This window comes from Camelina sativa, chromosome 15, assembly GCF_030686135.1.
Source record: "Camelina sativa cultivar CO46 ecotype springtype chromosome 15, ASM3068613v1".
Classification (NCBI taxonomy): Eukaryota; Viridiplantae; Streptophyta; class Magnoliopsida; order Brassicales; family Brassicaceae; genus Camelina; species Camelina sativa.
The window spans coordinates 9,101,004-9,113,451 of record NC_141894.1 but is presented as its reverse complement, the minus strand read 5'-3'; the positions used below and the strand labels follow the sequence as shown (position 1 = coordinate 9,113,451).

General features: G+C 37.5%; 2 pseudogenes across 1 annotated transcript; both read left to right on the top strand.

Moving 5' to 3' along the window:
- The first annotated feature begins 576 nt into the window (after positions 1-576).
- Positions 577-1,690, top strand: LOC104748295 (putative F-box protein At4g09870; annotated as a pseudogene).
- Positions 1,691-2,141: 451 nt separating this feature from the next.
- Positions 2,142-3,473, top strand: LOC104746201 (F-box protein ETP2 pseudogene; annotated as a pseudogene). Its single transcript, XR_015581916.1, has one exon. The product of XR_015581916.1 is annotated as an F-box protein ETP2 pseudogene (transcript).
- The last annotated feature ends 8,975 nt before the right edge of the window (positions 3,474-12,448 follow it).

Sequence of the window (12,448 nt, the reverse complement as noted above, 5' to 3'; positions counted from 1 at the left end):
ATACATTGACCTCTACATGTTTTTTGTGTTGATGTGGTATTGTAAACAGTGTTCCTCTCTTTAAGGAAGAGAGTAATTATTACTTCTAAAACTTTAAGTTTTTCTAATTCAATGGCAAAAGTGGGTCATAAAAACTTGTATGAGTCTTCTTTTTCACCCAAGTTACAAGATCATCACCCCCATTCAATTTTTAAAGTTCCACCACCACGGTTGTAATGTATGATGCAAATATAGTAAAGGAATTGGTGTTTTCTCTTTTATAGCTTAGTAAATACACCGCTTAAAGTTGCAAAAATTGGACCAAAAGACAAACCACAAATAAATGCAGGGAACGTTCCATTCGATTTTGACCAGCACAGACACAGTATCTTCCTCTCATTTCAAATTATGCATTCGTTGGTCTGCATAACAACAACCTATTAACAGAGTTAATCCTAGAACAGAGTAGCCGCTGCCATGTTTTCTTGGGCTAAATATACGATAAAGCCCATATTACGATGGGCCTATAGTTTATTATATATATACGATTGAAGAAAAAACCCTTAAAATTCAAAGCACTACACACTTTCTTCCACAATGTCGATGTCGGAGCTTCCACAGGATCTGTTGGAGGAGATACTCTTTTCGCATTCCGGACAGATCGTTGAGACCGTTAACATCTACGTGCAAGCAATGGAACAGTATATTCAACGACGAGAGATTCAGAAGAAAGCACTTTGACAAAGCCCCAAAACAGTCTATGGTTCTCATGTTTACAACGAATTCTAGGATTTGTTCCTTGAACGTCAATCTAAACGAAACACCATCCGAAGAGGTTGGTGTTCAACTTAGCGGAATCGGCATATATGAAGTCTTTCACTGTGATGGCTTGTTGCTATACATCAACGAAGTAGAAAATATAATGGTGGTTTGGAACCCGTTTATGGGTAAAACCAGGTGGATCCAACCCATAGATCTTAACAGGAGATCCTACAGGTATGTTCTTGGATCCTACCAAGACAATAAATCCGGCACTACCAGCTACAAAGTACTGAGATATAGTGTTGGCAACAAACCAGTATTTGAAATCTGTGAGCTTTACTCTAATTCATGGAGGATCCTTGATGTCACTCCGAACTTGAGTTTTTATGGTCATCCCTGTAATTCCTGCGTATCTTTCAAGGGTAAGAACTACTTTTTTGCTTTTGATGAAGAAGAGAGTCAGCTCGATATGGTTAGTTTTGATTATACAACGGAGAGTTTTGGAAGTCGTATGAGTCTTCCGTACCAGTTTCCTATTGGTAGTTATTTTATTAAATCTCTATCTAGTGTGAGAGACGAGAAACTTTCACTGTTACTACAACTGAGCTATACCTCAAGTAAAGAGATATGGGTAACAGATAAGATTGATGAGACCACCTCTCAAGTGTTGTTGTGGACCAAGGTCTTAACAGTGGACAACCCTTATCTTCGCCATGGCTTTACAAGTTTTTGGTTCGACGAGGAGAATAGAAAAATCGTGTGTTGTGAGAGAGGTAGAAGTAGAACTGGCGACGCCAGTTATGGGGCCGACTGGGTTTACATTGTTGGGGAGGATAATAAAGTCACAAACCTAAGTTTTGGAGAACATTCCATTCTTTCATGTGTTCCACATTTGTTTGGTTATATTCCAAGTTTGGTTCAAATCGAGCACCCTCAACGGAAAGAGTAAAAGTGGTGACTACCGGACTAGACAAGCTCTACGCTCGCAGCCATTTTCTTTCTTTGTGTGTTTCTATTAGTTTGTCTTTGTCGTCGTCAAGTCCTTGGAATAATCCTTTGAGCTCTCATTACTCATATTGTATTACAAATTGTATCACTAGAAGAAGTGATTTAACATGTCGTCAAATGTCGTCAAGCCGTTAAATTTAGCTAGTAAGGCTTCTATATAAGAAGATTTCAAATGATTGATTTTATATGATAATTAAGATCATAAGAATTTAATACAGATCGTGTTGTCAATTTTGTTCGTTTCTCTTGACCATCTTCAATTGGAAATTGGAATGGAGGCAAACCACTAAAATCAAAATCCCAAGTCATAGATTATCCGGTTATATTCGGTTTAATTGTTTATGCCAATTTCCCTTTTTTTTTAAGCCCAAAAAAAAAAAAAAAAAAAAGACCTAAGACTTTAATACAGCAGCAGCTGAAAGTCTGAAACTGAGATCAATGGCGATACCGGAGCTTGTAAACGATTTGGTAGATGAGATACTGTGTCGGGTTCCGGCCACATCCATGAAACGGTTACGAAGTACCAGCAAACGATGGAACCGTTTATTCAAAGATGACCGGAGATTCGTAAGAGAACACTGCGATAAAGCCGCGAAGGAGTTTCGAGCTCTCATGTTGACGAAGGAGCTCGGGATTAGTCCGATGAGCGTCCGTGGAGATGTTCCTCCATTTGTAGAGGTAAAAAGGGCGCTTAGCCTACCAGATCCAGATCCGCATTTTAACAATTCACGTCAGTTCGATATAGCTCAGGTCTCTCACTGCGATGGCTTATTGTTATGCACCCCACGATACGGATCTCAAATCGTGGTTTGGAACCCGTTTACTGGCCAAGCCAGGTGGATCGAAGCCGAAGGCCACCACTTTGTCCTCGGATACTCCCAAGACAAGAAGAAATCTTCCTCCTGCCGTAAGAGCTACAAAGTATTGAACTTTTCTCGTGGTACTAATAATTCGGAAATTTACGATTTTGACTCTGATTCATGGAGGCTTGTTGATCATGATATCGCTCCAGGCTGGACCATTGATTACTCTAATTGTCGCAGCGTGTCTTTCAAAGGAAACATTTATTGGATTGCTAAAGAAGGTCAAGGCCGACCCATATCCGACCGAACCATTTACTTGCTCAGATTTGATTTTTCAACGGAGAGATCCCAACGTCTGCCTCTTCCCTATCAGTCTCGTCTTGATTACGTAGCCGCCTCTCTATCCGCTGTTAGAGAAGATAAGCTTTCCGTGTTATTTCAGCTCGGTGTAAGATCCAAGACTGAGATATGGGTGACAAATAAGATTGATGATGACTCCAGCCAAGCAATTTCTTGGACCAAGCTCTTAGCATTGGATGTGAGCTTTGATCGTCAACTTTCGGAATTTGGAAGTTTCTTGCTCGACGAGGAGAAGAAATTTGTCGTGTGGTTTGAGACATGGCTGAACTTGAATGTTGATTTTGGTGTAGACAAGATATCCATGTTTGGGGAGGACAACGACCTCAAAGTAATTGATGTTGGCGTAGACAAAGATATGGAATGTTGGCCTGTTATTTTTAATTATGTTCCAAGTCTTTTTCAAGTTGAGCGAGCTCAAATCAAGCGAGCTGGATGCAAAAGGAAAAGAGGTGAATGTTAGTAGTCTAGTATACTAACCTCACCTATATGTTTTTAATAAGAATGGATAAAAACATATAAATTAGTTTAAATTATAAGTTTTTTTATACCATTTTGCAAAAACACTCTCTTTTGTTATCCATTTTTTTATATATACATGCAGATCGATCATCAAAATCTGCATCATGATGATAACATATGACTTAACATCGGTAGATTTTTTTAGTCATTATTATTTTTTCAAAATATTTAGTATCATAAATCTTAAAAATTGTTAGTTATATAACAATTTTGTAAAACAAAAACATTTAATTATCACCAATAAGTTAATTAATTTGATATATAAAATATATTTTTATTACTTTTTTGGTTAATTATTATTCTTTAAGTAAGGTTATCTTTATTAATTTTATATATTTAAAATAAATTTTAAAGGGTAATAAAAGGGATATTTGAAAAAAAAAGTAAACAAAAAGAGTGTGGTTTTCCAATTTTACTCTAAAACATCCTAAGATTAGAGTTGCTGCCATATTTATTAAGACCAAACAAACAATAAAACCCATAATAAAACTGGTCCTTATAATTTATACATTTAACGAGACGTATAAGAGAAGAGCAAAACACTGAAAACCCTAAACAATCAGTCAAAAACTCAAAAGCCACCGGCGCTCTACGACGATGTCGATGTTCGAGCTTTCACAGGATCTGTTGGAGGAGATATTCTATCGCGTTCAGGCCATATCTCTGAAACCGTTAAGATCTACTTGCAAGCAATGGCGCAGTTTATTCACCAATTGGCCCGTGGGTGAGATACATATATATAATTTATTTTGTTTATTGCTAACTCTCTTAAATTACTAGTGTTTGATTATGAAGTGATCTAAATTTATTTAGGCACATTCGGAATGGTTATATAACCAACCATGGGGAATGTACAAGGCCTTGATGTACATTAGGGAACACTATGGTAACCCAACTATGATTCTTTCCGAAAATGGTATTCTAGCGATAAAGTCTTGAGTTTAATCTTTTTGTTTGTTTGTTATAGAAGTGTTGAGTATTAAAATTTGAATACTATCTTCGTAGGTATGGATGATCCGGGCAACATCACTCTAGCTCAAGGACTAAATGATATAACGAGAATAAATTATTATAGAGGCTACTTAGCGCAGCTTAAAAAGGCAGTACGTAGACGATGGAGCCAATGTAACTGGATATTTCGCGTGGTCATTGCTTGATAATTTCGAATGGTTATCAGGATATACCTCAAGGTTTTGAATTAACTAATGAATCTGGTATTGGTATATGATTCTTTCTGATAAATTGTTATAGTATATGTTCTAATGACTTCTCTCCTCCGCGTAGGTTTGGAATTGTGTACGTGGATTAGAAGGACTTAAAGAGATACCCCAAGATGTCTGCGTTATGGTTCAAACAACTACTGAAACGGGATCAAAACTGAGCTCAATGTGTCTATGAATAGATTATGATTGAGTTACAAGTGATTGTAAAAGCCTTAAAGGAACTATAGGGTTGTTTATCTCCCTTTTGAGCTTTGATGGATTGTGAGGTGACTATGCATGCGACTGCGTAACTTGTGAACTCTCTGATCTTTGCTAACAAAAAAAAAAAAAAAACTTGAGAACTCTCCCTTTGATTTTCAAATTATTCAAAAGCAGCAACAGTATATAATTAAAACAAAAATTCTTCTAGTAACTTCAGTAATGTGTGTGTGGGCATATAATACACTGAGTTTTTTTACTGAGACTGCATGATTTTTTCTTTCTTATTACGTTTTATGTTTGTTTTTGAAACCTGATCTTATATCGTATAAGTTTAAACTTAGAATATACTTAGGTTGATGTTAAATCTATAGGGTAACTTAGAATATACTTACCAAGCTCGTATATGTATAAGTGACACCTTTATCAATTATCAGAAAATATGTTGCATGTAAATGACAAAAAGGAATCATGATAAACTGTCGCGTTGCGATATTAAACAATAAGATGCTATACTACAAAGCTTTGCTACACTCGAAGTCACTCAACTCTCAATAATGGATGTAATCATATTCCTATACCACGGAAAATCTTATAGCACGATTCAGATCACATGTTTCTTAATTAGACCAAAAAAAATCTTAGTCGTTTTCCGTATCGTGAACGTTCTTTGAAATGTGTCGGCTACAAATTATTTTCTTGATTTCTTCTTTGTTTTTCTTCACTCACCGTTTGTTGTGCTTTCGATCGAGAGTTATAGGAAGAAGCAAAAAAAAGAAAAACTTACGTAGTCACGTGAAGATGGGAAAATGGGGCATGCATGGTCCTGTCTTGAGGTCCACGAGGACTGAACTTAATGGATTGTGATTTGACCAGTTTGGCCTTGTTGTCTTCTGTGCTTTCACGTTTTTTTCCCTTTGGCGCTTTACGATCCGCGTGCTGACTTTTCTCAATTTGTGGACCGGAACACGATAATTCTCTTCCGAGCATTCTTGTCTTTTTCCTTCTCTACTTCTCGTACGTATGTATACATTACTACTTACTAGTATGTTATTATGAGAAAAGTTATAAAACAGGGACATATACCGATTTGGTTAAATTTGTTAATTAGATAAGCAACATTGTAACTGGATTTTACTATTATATAGTTTGGACTCTGGAGGAAAGAAGACAAAGTAATTTCTGTACTCCTTGTAGTCTTTTTTTTTTTCATTTAATTTTTATCTTGCCCGGTTATATGTAATCTCCCTTTTCATTTAATTTCATTTCATTTCATTTCATTTTACCTTACCTATATGTTTTGGTTTATTCGTTGTATTCGATTCATTGGTTCTGTGTCAAGTATGATGAATCTCAAGGCAAGCCGGTTTTGAGAGACCTTGGTTGTAAGCAGTTTAAGAGGTGTATCATTGTGAGCGCTTCTTGGAGCCCTCATCTTACTGGAGAGTGCTTAATCTTGTTAGAGAACGGAGAGGTCTTTTTCTTTGATTTGAATCAGAGCCATTGTAGACTTAGAGGTTCCAAACTGAAAGTTTCTTGGGAAGGTCATGGGAACTCAGCTGCAGTCAATAGGATGAATTGGTTAGGATGTGATTTTGGTTGGACTTTTGGGATTTATCTCGTTGCTCGGTCTGATGCTGTCTTTGCAATTACCAGAAGCTCTGAGGATTGCGGTGTGAGATGTTCATTGGAAGTTGAGAGAGTCTGATTAATGGCTGGAACTGAAGAGTTTGTTGGCTTTGCAAAGGCGGGTAGTGACAGTTTTCGGTTTATTCTTCCTTGTCAGAGCTATGTATTTCTCTGTGATCCTAGATCAGGAGTGCCTTTGTTGAAATGGCTGCATGATGTTGAGAAGGCCTTGCTTTATCGATGCTTATAGATTGTCTGAACTCGGGCTTGGGACTGTTGAATCAACTACTTCTTGTGTTATCATTGGCTCGTTTTGGAATGCGCAATCTCAGATGTTCTGTTATGGACCTTCCCCATCTTTTTTGAAGGATCCTTGTTCCTTGTATGTATGGGAGCTTCCCCACAATCTACTCTTACCCGTCAGATCTGATGACCCAAGTGGAAGGTACTTGTTTAGAACGCCAAAACGGAAAACAAGAACTCTTTTTCTGCATAACAACCTGACGATCAGCCACACTGTTTTAGGGTCATTACATGGTAAAGTGTTTTTGGAATCTGACTCTAATGTTTTATGTAATCTCTAGCTTCTCCTCTGCATGTCTGCTGCCATGATATAACCTTATGTATTTTCTCTGTTTTCATTGTGTGGAAAGAGCATGAGTTCTCTATAGTGTGAATCGACTGTGAGTCAGATAGTTCTCCACTTCCTGTCTTCTTAAAAGACAAGTTTCAATCTATCTTTCTCAACATCACCAGCTATAACTGTCTCTTTCTCGATTCAGTCTAATTGTTCTGCTCCATGCTGTTCTACTGTGGATTCAATCTTCCTCTCACTCTCTAGGGCTCAATTGCTGTGACAACACAATTGATAGAAGCTAGCATGGGATAACTTATCAAGACCAAAGCCATAACAGTAGATCAAGTGAAAGAAGTCAATTACCACTTGTTTTTCTTTTTCATCGACCTGTTTAGCCTTCCACATTTGATCGTTCGAGTTCAAGACGCTCAGTTACGTTCTCTTCTATGCATTTTGATATGACTCTCTGCCAAAGTGTTTGTGTTAGAATTTTGGGCTCGTTGTTTTGGAGGGATTTGCGTAGAATTCCAGTTAATGAACCATAACTTGACATCGCCTTGTATACCTGGTTATCTACAGAGATTTAAGGAAACCTTCAAGTCGGAGTAGTAATTGGTCAAGGGACCCAGTGTTGAGCTCTCTCGTTAGCCCTGTTCTTCCACTTCCAGTTCACTTCTTATCACACTTCATGAGGTGTCTCAATTTAGAACAAGATATATTGCCCGAAGCAGAGTTCTCTAACGGGTGCAAATAAATCTCCACCCGCGAGCTGCAAAGTCAGGTCTAGACGAGACAACCATTTCACTTGGCGATGCCCGAGACGATGAAAATTTGGCTCAACAGTGACTTTTTAAAAAGAGAAAGGAAAATTTTTAATGACTGTTGTAGTGTTGTTAACTTGTTATTGCTGAAGAGAAGATTCGAACTAGATACGTGTCACATACTCACATCTAAATCATTTAGCGGCCGTCTATGTTTTAAGACTTAGGGCCGAAAGCCCAAGTGGGTATCCAGGCCGGCACTGGATCAGACCAAACCCTATATGGCATAGTAGAGGTTATATCAACTTATATAATAGCTTAGTAAAGATTCGCTAACCAACTTATATTATATTAACTGTGAATCTAAGTATTTTTCAACCATGAAAGTTGCTATGACCTGTCAGCTATGTGAAAAATGCTATTTTAGCTTCACATAATTATGGCTCCAGAGGAAATAAGGCTGAAATGAACTATTTTGTACTTTGAAAGACTTCATTCCAGACTAAAAACTACATAAAATTTGAATATATTATAAAATTTGATTACCAAAAATAATTGACAATAAACTGATCATGTAATAGACAAAAAAACAACAATTCCATTTCAAAAGTATGTTAGAAGGAGAAGAAAAAAACCAACATAATCGACAAAAAATACACTATAATGTTGTACAAGTAAGGTACATCATGAATTAGTCTTAATCTTTAAATAATTAACATATAGTTGATAAGCTAGTACTAGGGTTTAATCTACTAATTAGTTTGTAGTGTTCATGTGTGCTTTTAGATGTGCTAGGGTTGTGGACATATGTGTTTTTCGATTTTGCATACATGGTTTGATCAAATATCTTACAAAGTTTGATTAAGTGTTTATTTTGTTTGAGACAATAATTTATTTTTAATATTACAATTATTTAGTAAAACAACATACATCTTTTTGAATTTGACATGTATATTTTGTATATATTGATAAACAAATAGAGTGATGGCAAGAATAAACAAATAATATGTATAGGACACAGCTTTGTAATTAAATTTAGTTATTTTAAGAATTATAGATTATTTGAGAATATAACTAAGAGTTTTAGTTTTTTGAAGGAATTGAAGTTCAGTTCAAACAAAAATTGTCTACGACATGTAGCAATAAAATGCAAAAAGTAAAAAAAAAATATAAGTCATCGCAACTATTGGTAAATTAATATTTGATGTTTATTAGTATATTGATAATCGTAACTTTCTTGATATAGTATGGTTATTAGTGTAAAATTGATTTAGTCCATATTATTAGAGTTTCATTGTAGATATGGTGAAATAATTGTATGTATATAGTTTTAATTTGTTTGTTTGTTGTATTTGTATTATTATTTTGTAAGATATTTTTTAAGTAGTAATTATAATATTATAATTATTGAGAAAATAATATTTTTTGTTTGCTGTATTTTCATTGAGCACAACACAAATATAAGTATTGGTGATTCTCAACAATACATTATTCCACTTAAGAGAGTAAGTCTAGAAGTAAATATATATAGTTTGGTATATGGTTTGATTTGGTTGATTTCGGTATGAAATAGTAATTTAAATTTCTTTGTCTGGTTAACGAGAAAGATGCGCTTACCTATTTAATTTAGTCGCTCGACGACTTACCGCCAAAAATAAATTATAATGCTGTACAAGTAAGGTACATCATGAATTAGTCTTAATCTTCAAGTAATTAACATATAGTTGATAAGCTAGTACTAGGGTTTAATCTACTAATTAGTTTGTAGTGTTCAAGTGTGCTTTTAGATGTGATAGAGTTTATGAACATATGTGTTTTTAGATTTTGCATACATGCTGTTTGATCAAATATCTTACAAAGTTTGATCAAGTGTTTATTTGTTTGAAACAATATTTATTTTTAATATTACAACTATTTAGTAAAAAAACATATATCTTTTTGAATTTGACATGTATATTTTGTATATATAGATAATCAAATAGAGTGATGGCAAGAATAAACAAATAATATGTATAGGACACAACTTTGTAATTAAATGTAGTTATTTGAAGAAATATAGATTATTTTAGAATATAATTAAGTTCAGTTATACTCTCTCAATGCGACGGTTATTGGCGATTGAAAAGGCGATTCGAGCCTTTCTCTGCTTTTTCCATCACGTCTCTCCGGAGACGGTAACTGACAGTTATGCCGGCGACGTGGTATCCCCCACGATCGCGTACGTGTGACGGTTATCTCCGCGAAGTGGGTCTCTCCTCGCAATGCCTCTTTGGAAGTTGGTTTCTACCCTCTCTATAAATACAGTCCGATGTGCTTCCGGTTTCTTCACATTCTCACGATCTCCTCTGTAATTCTATATCCATTTCGATTCTACTTTGTCCTGTTGAAAATGGGTGATAACTTACGACGAGCGGTCCAAGAGATCAATTTGGGAGCAGATGATGCTCCTCTCGCTATCCCGGCGGACTTGGTGGCCAATGCGGCTGCTGAAAACCGTTTCATCCTCATGGGACGTCCCGTGATCCCACATCGCCAGAATCTTCGTGCCATCATTGCCTCAATGCCTCGCATTTGGGGTCAAACAGGACTGGTCTATGGCCGTATCGTTCCCAGAAATCAATTTCAATTCATTTTCCCCACTGAAGGAGAATTGGAACTGGTCCTCCGGCGAGGTCCCTGGGCTTTCAACGACCGTATGCTGGTCCTCCAACGCTAGTATCCAAATGACAACCCACCTCTCATTGATTTCATCCCTTTCTAGGTACAAATCCGTGGCATCCCGTTCCAGTTCCTTAACCGTGAGGTCATCTCCCACATTGGTCGCTCAATCATAAACCTCCTTGATGTGGACTATGACGCAGAAGCGGCTGCTAGGGTGGAATTTGTTCATGTGCAGATTCACTGGGACATTCATCTCCCGCTCCGCTTCCAGAGACACATCCAATTCCAAGAGGGTATCAACACTATGCTTAAGTTCCGCTTTGAACGTCTCCGAGGCTTCTGTGAAGTTTGTGGAATGCTCACTCATGACACAGGAGCATGTATCTTGCAAAACGGTGGTGAGGAACATTTTGATGATCCGGATGATGATGAGGGGATGGAGCCATTTGCAGGACCCCAAAATCAGGGTGTTATTATTCGTGAGATTGGTGATGGTGAAGAGGACGACGATGGGGGTGAGAGGGATCCTATCCCCAACGCTGACCTCCATGTTGAAAACCGCAATGAGCTTGAGGACATTGTTCCTCTCCTTGCTAATCCTGCAGACCCTGAAGAACACCTTGAAGCCTCTTTCGCTCAAAACCTCCACCCTGATGAACAGGATACTCAGCTTGTTCCTAATCCTTTACATGGTGCTGACTACCTTGATGCAGATATGCAATCTCGAGGTAAAAAAAAAGAGGGAAGACATGTCTGATCCGTTGGATAGGCCTGAGTGCTCAAATGTGAGGGGCTGTCTGGATATCGAAGGTAGCTGCTCTGGGGAAACTCTTTCCCTCCAAGGACTTGTGAGAGGCGCGGTGGCCCAGAACCACCTCTTCCCCCATGAGGACAACTTCTCTGAACTGTAGAGGACTAGGCAATGACTTTGCAGTTCGACGTCTAAAGGAGTTCAAGAAAGACTTTTCTCCAGACATCATTTGCCTGATGGAAACGAAGCAAGGAGACGATGTAGTTAGATCAGTTAGCACTGAGTTAGGATATGATCATGTCTTAACGGTTCCTCCTGTTGGTCTAAGTGGTGGTGTAGCTCTACTTTGGAATAGTTGTATCTCTGTTTCAGTTCTTTATCAATCCCCTAACCTTGTAGACACTTATGTCAAAATTAATGGATTTGGTTTCTATTTATCTTGTGTCTATGGTAACCCGAACCCATCCCTCCGCCACCTAGTATGGGAAAGATTAGAGAGGATTGCAGTAAATAGAACAGGTCCTTGGATGGCCATAGGTGATTTCAATGAAATCAAGAACAATAATGAGAAAAGAGGGGGACCCCTTAGACCAGAAAGTTCCTTTGTGGATTACCATAACATGCTTCAAGTCTGTGACTTTCATGAGCTTAAGTTCAAAGGTGACCCTTTCACCTGGGTAGGAAAACGACACACATACGATGTGGCTTGTTGTCTAGACAAAACCTTAGTTAATAGCAAGTGGCAAGCTCAATATCCAGCTTCCCATGTTGAGTTTCTTGAACTTATCGAGTCTGATCACAGACCAGTTGTAACAACCATTACCAATGACTTCGCACCAAGACAAGGCCAGTTCTATTATGACAACCGTCTGATCAATCGAGAAGGTTTCCAGGATACAGTTAACCGCTGCTGGAATCACCAACGCCTTGATCAGGATACGAACCTAACTACACGGCTAAAGAAATGCAGAGCAGCTATATCTAAGTGGAAACGACAGAACAAGCCTAATGCCCGTGAGGAGATAATCACACTTAAGAGACAAATCAATAAAGCTCATACTAATGGATCCACATCACAACATATCAGGGACCTACGACAGAGTTTGAGCATCGCATACGACAACGAAGAAGAATTCTGGCGTACAAAGAGTAGAAAAGACTGGTTATCAAGTGGTGACAGAAATACGAAATACTTCTTTGCCACTGCAAAAGGCCAC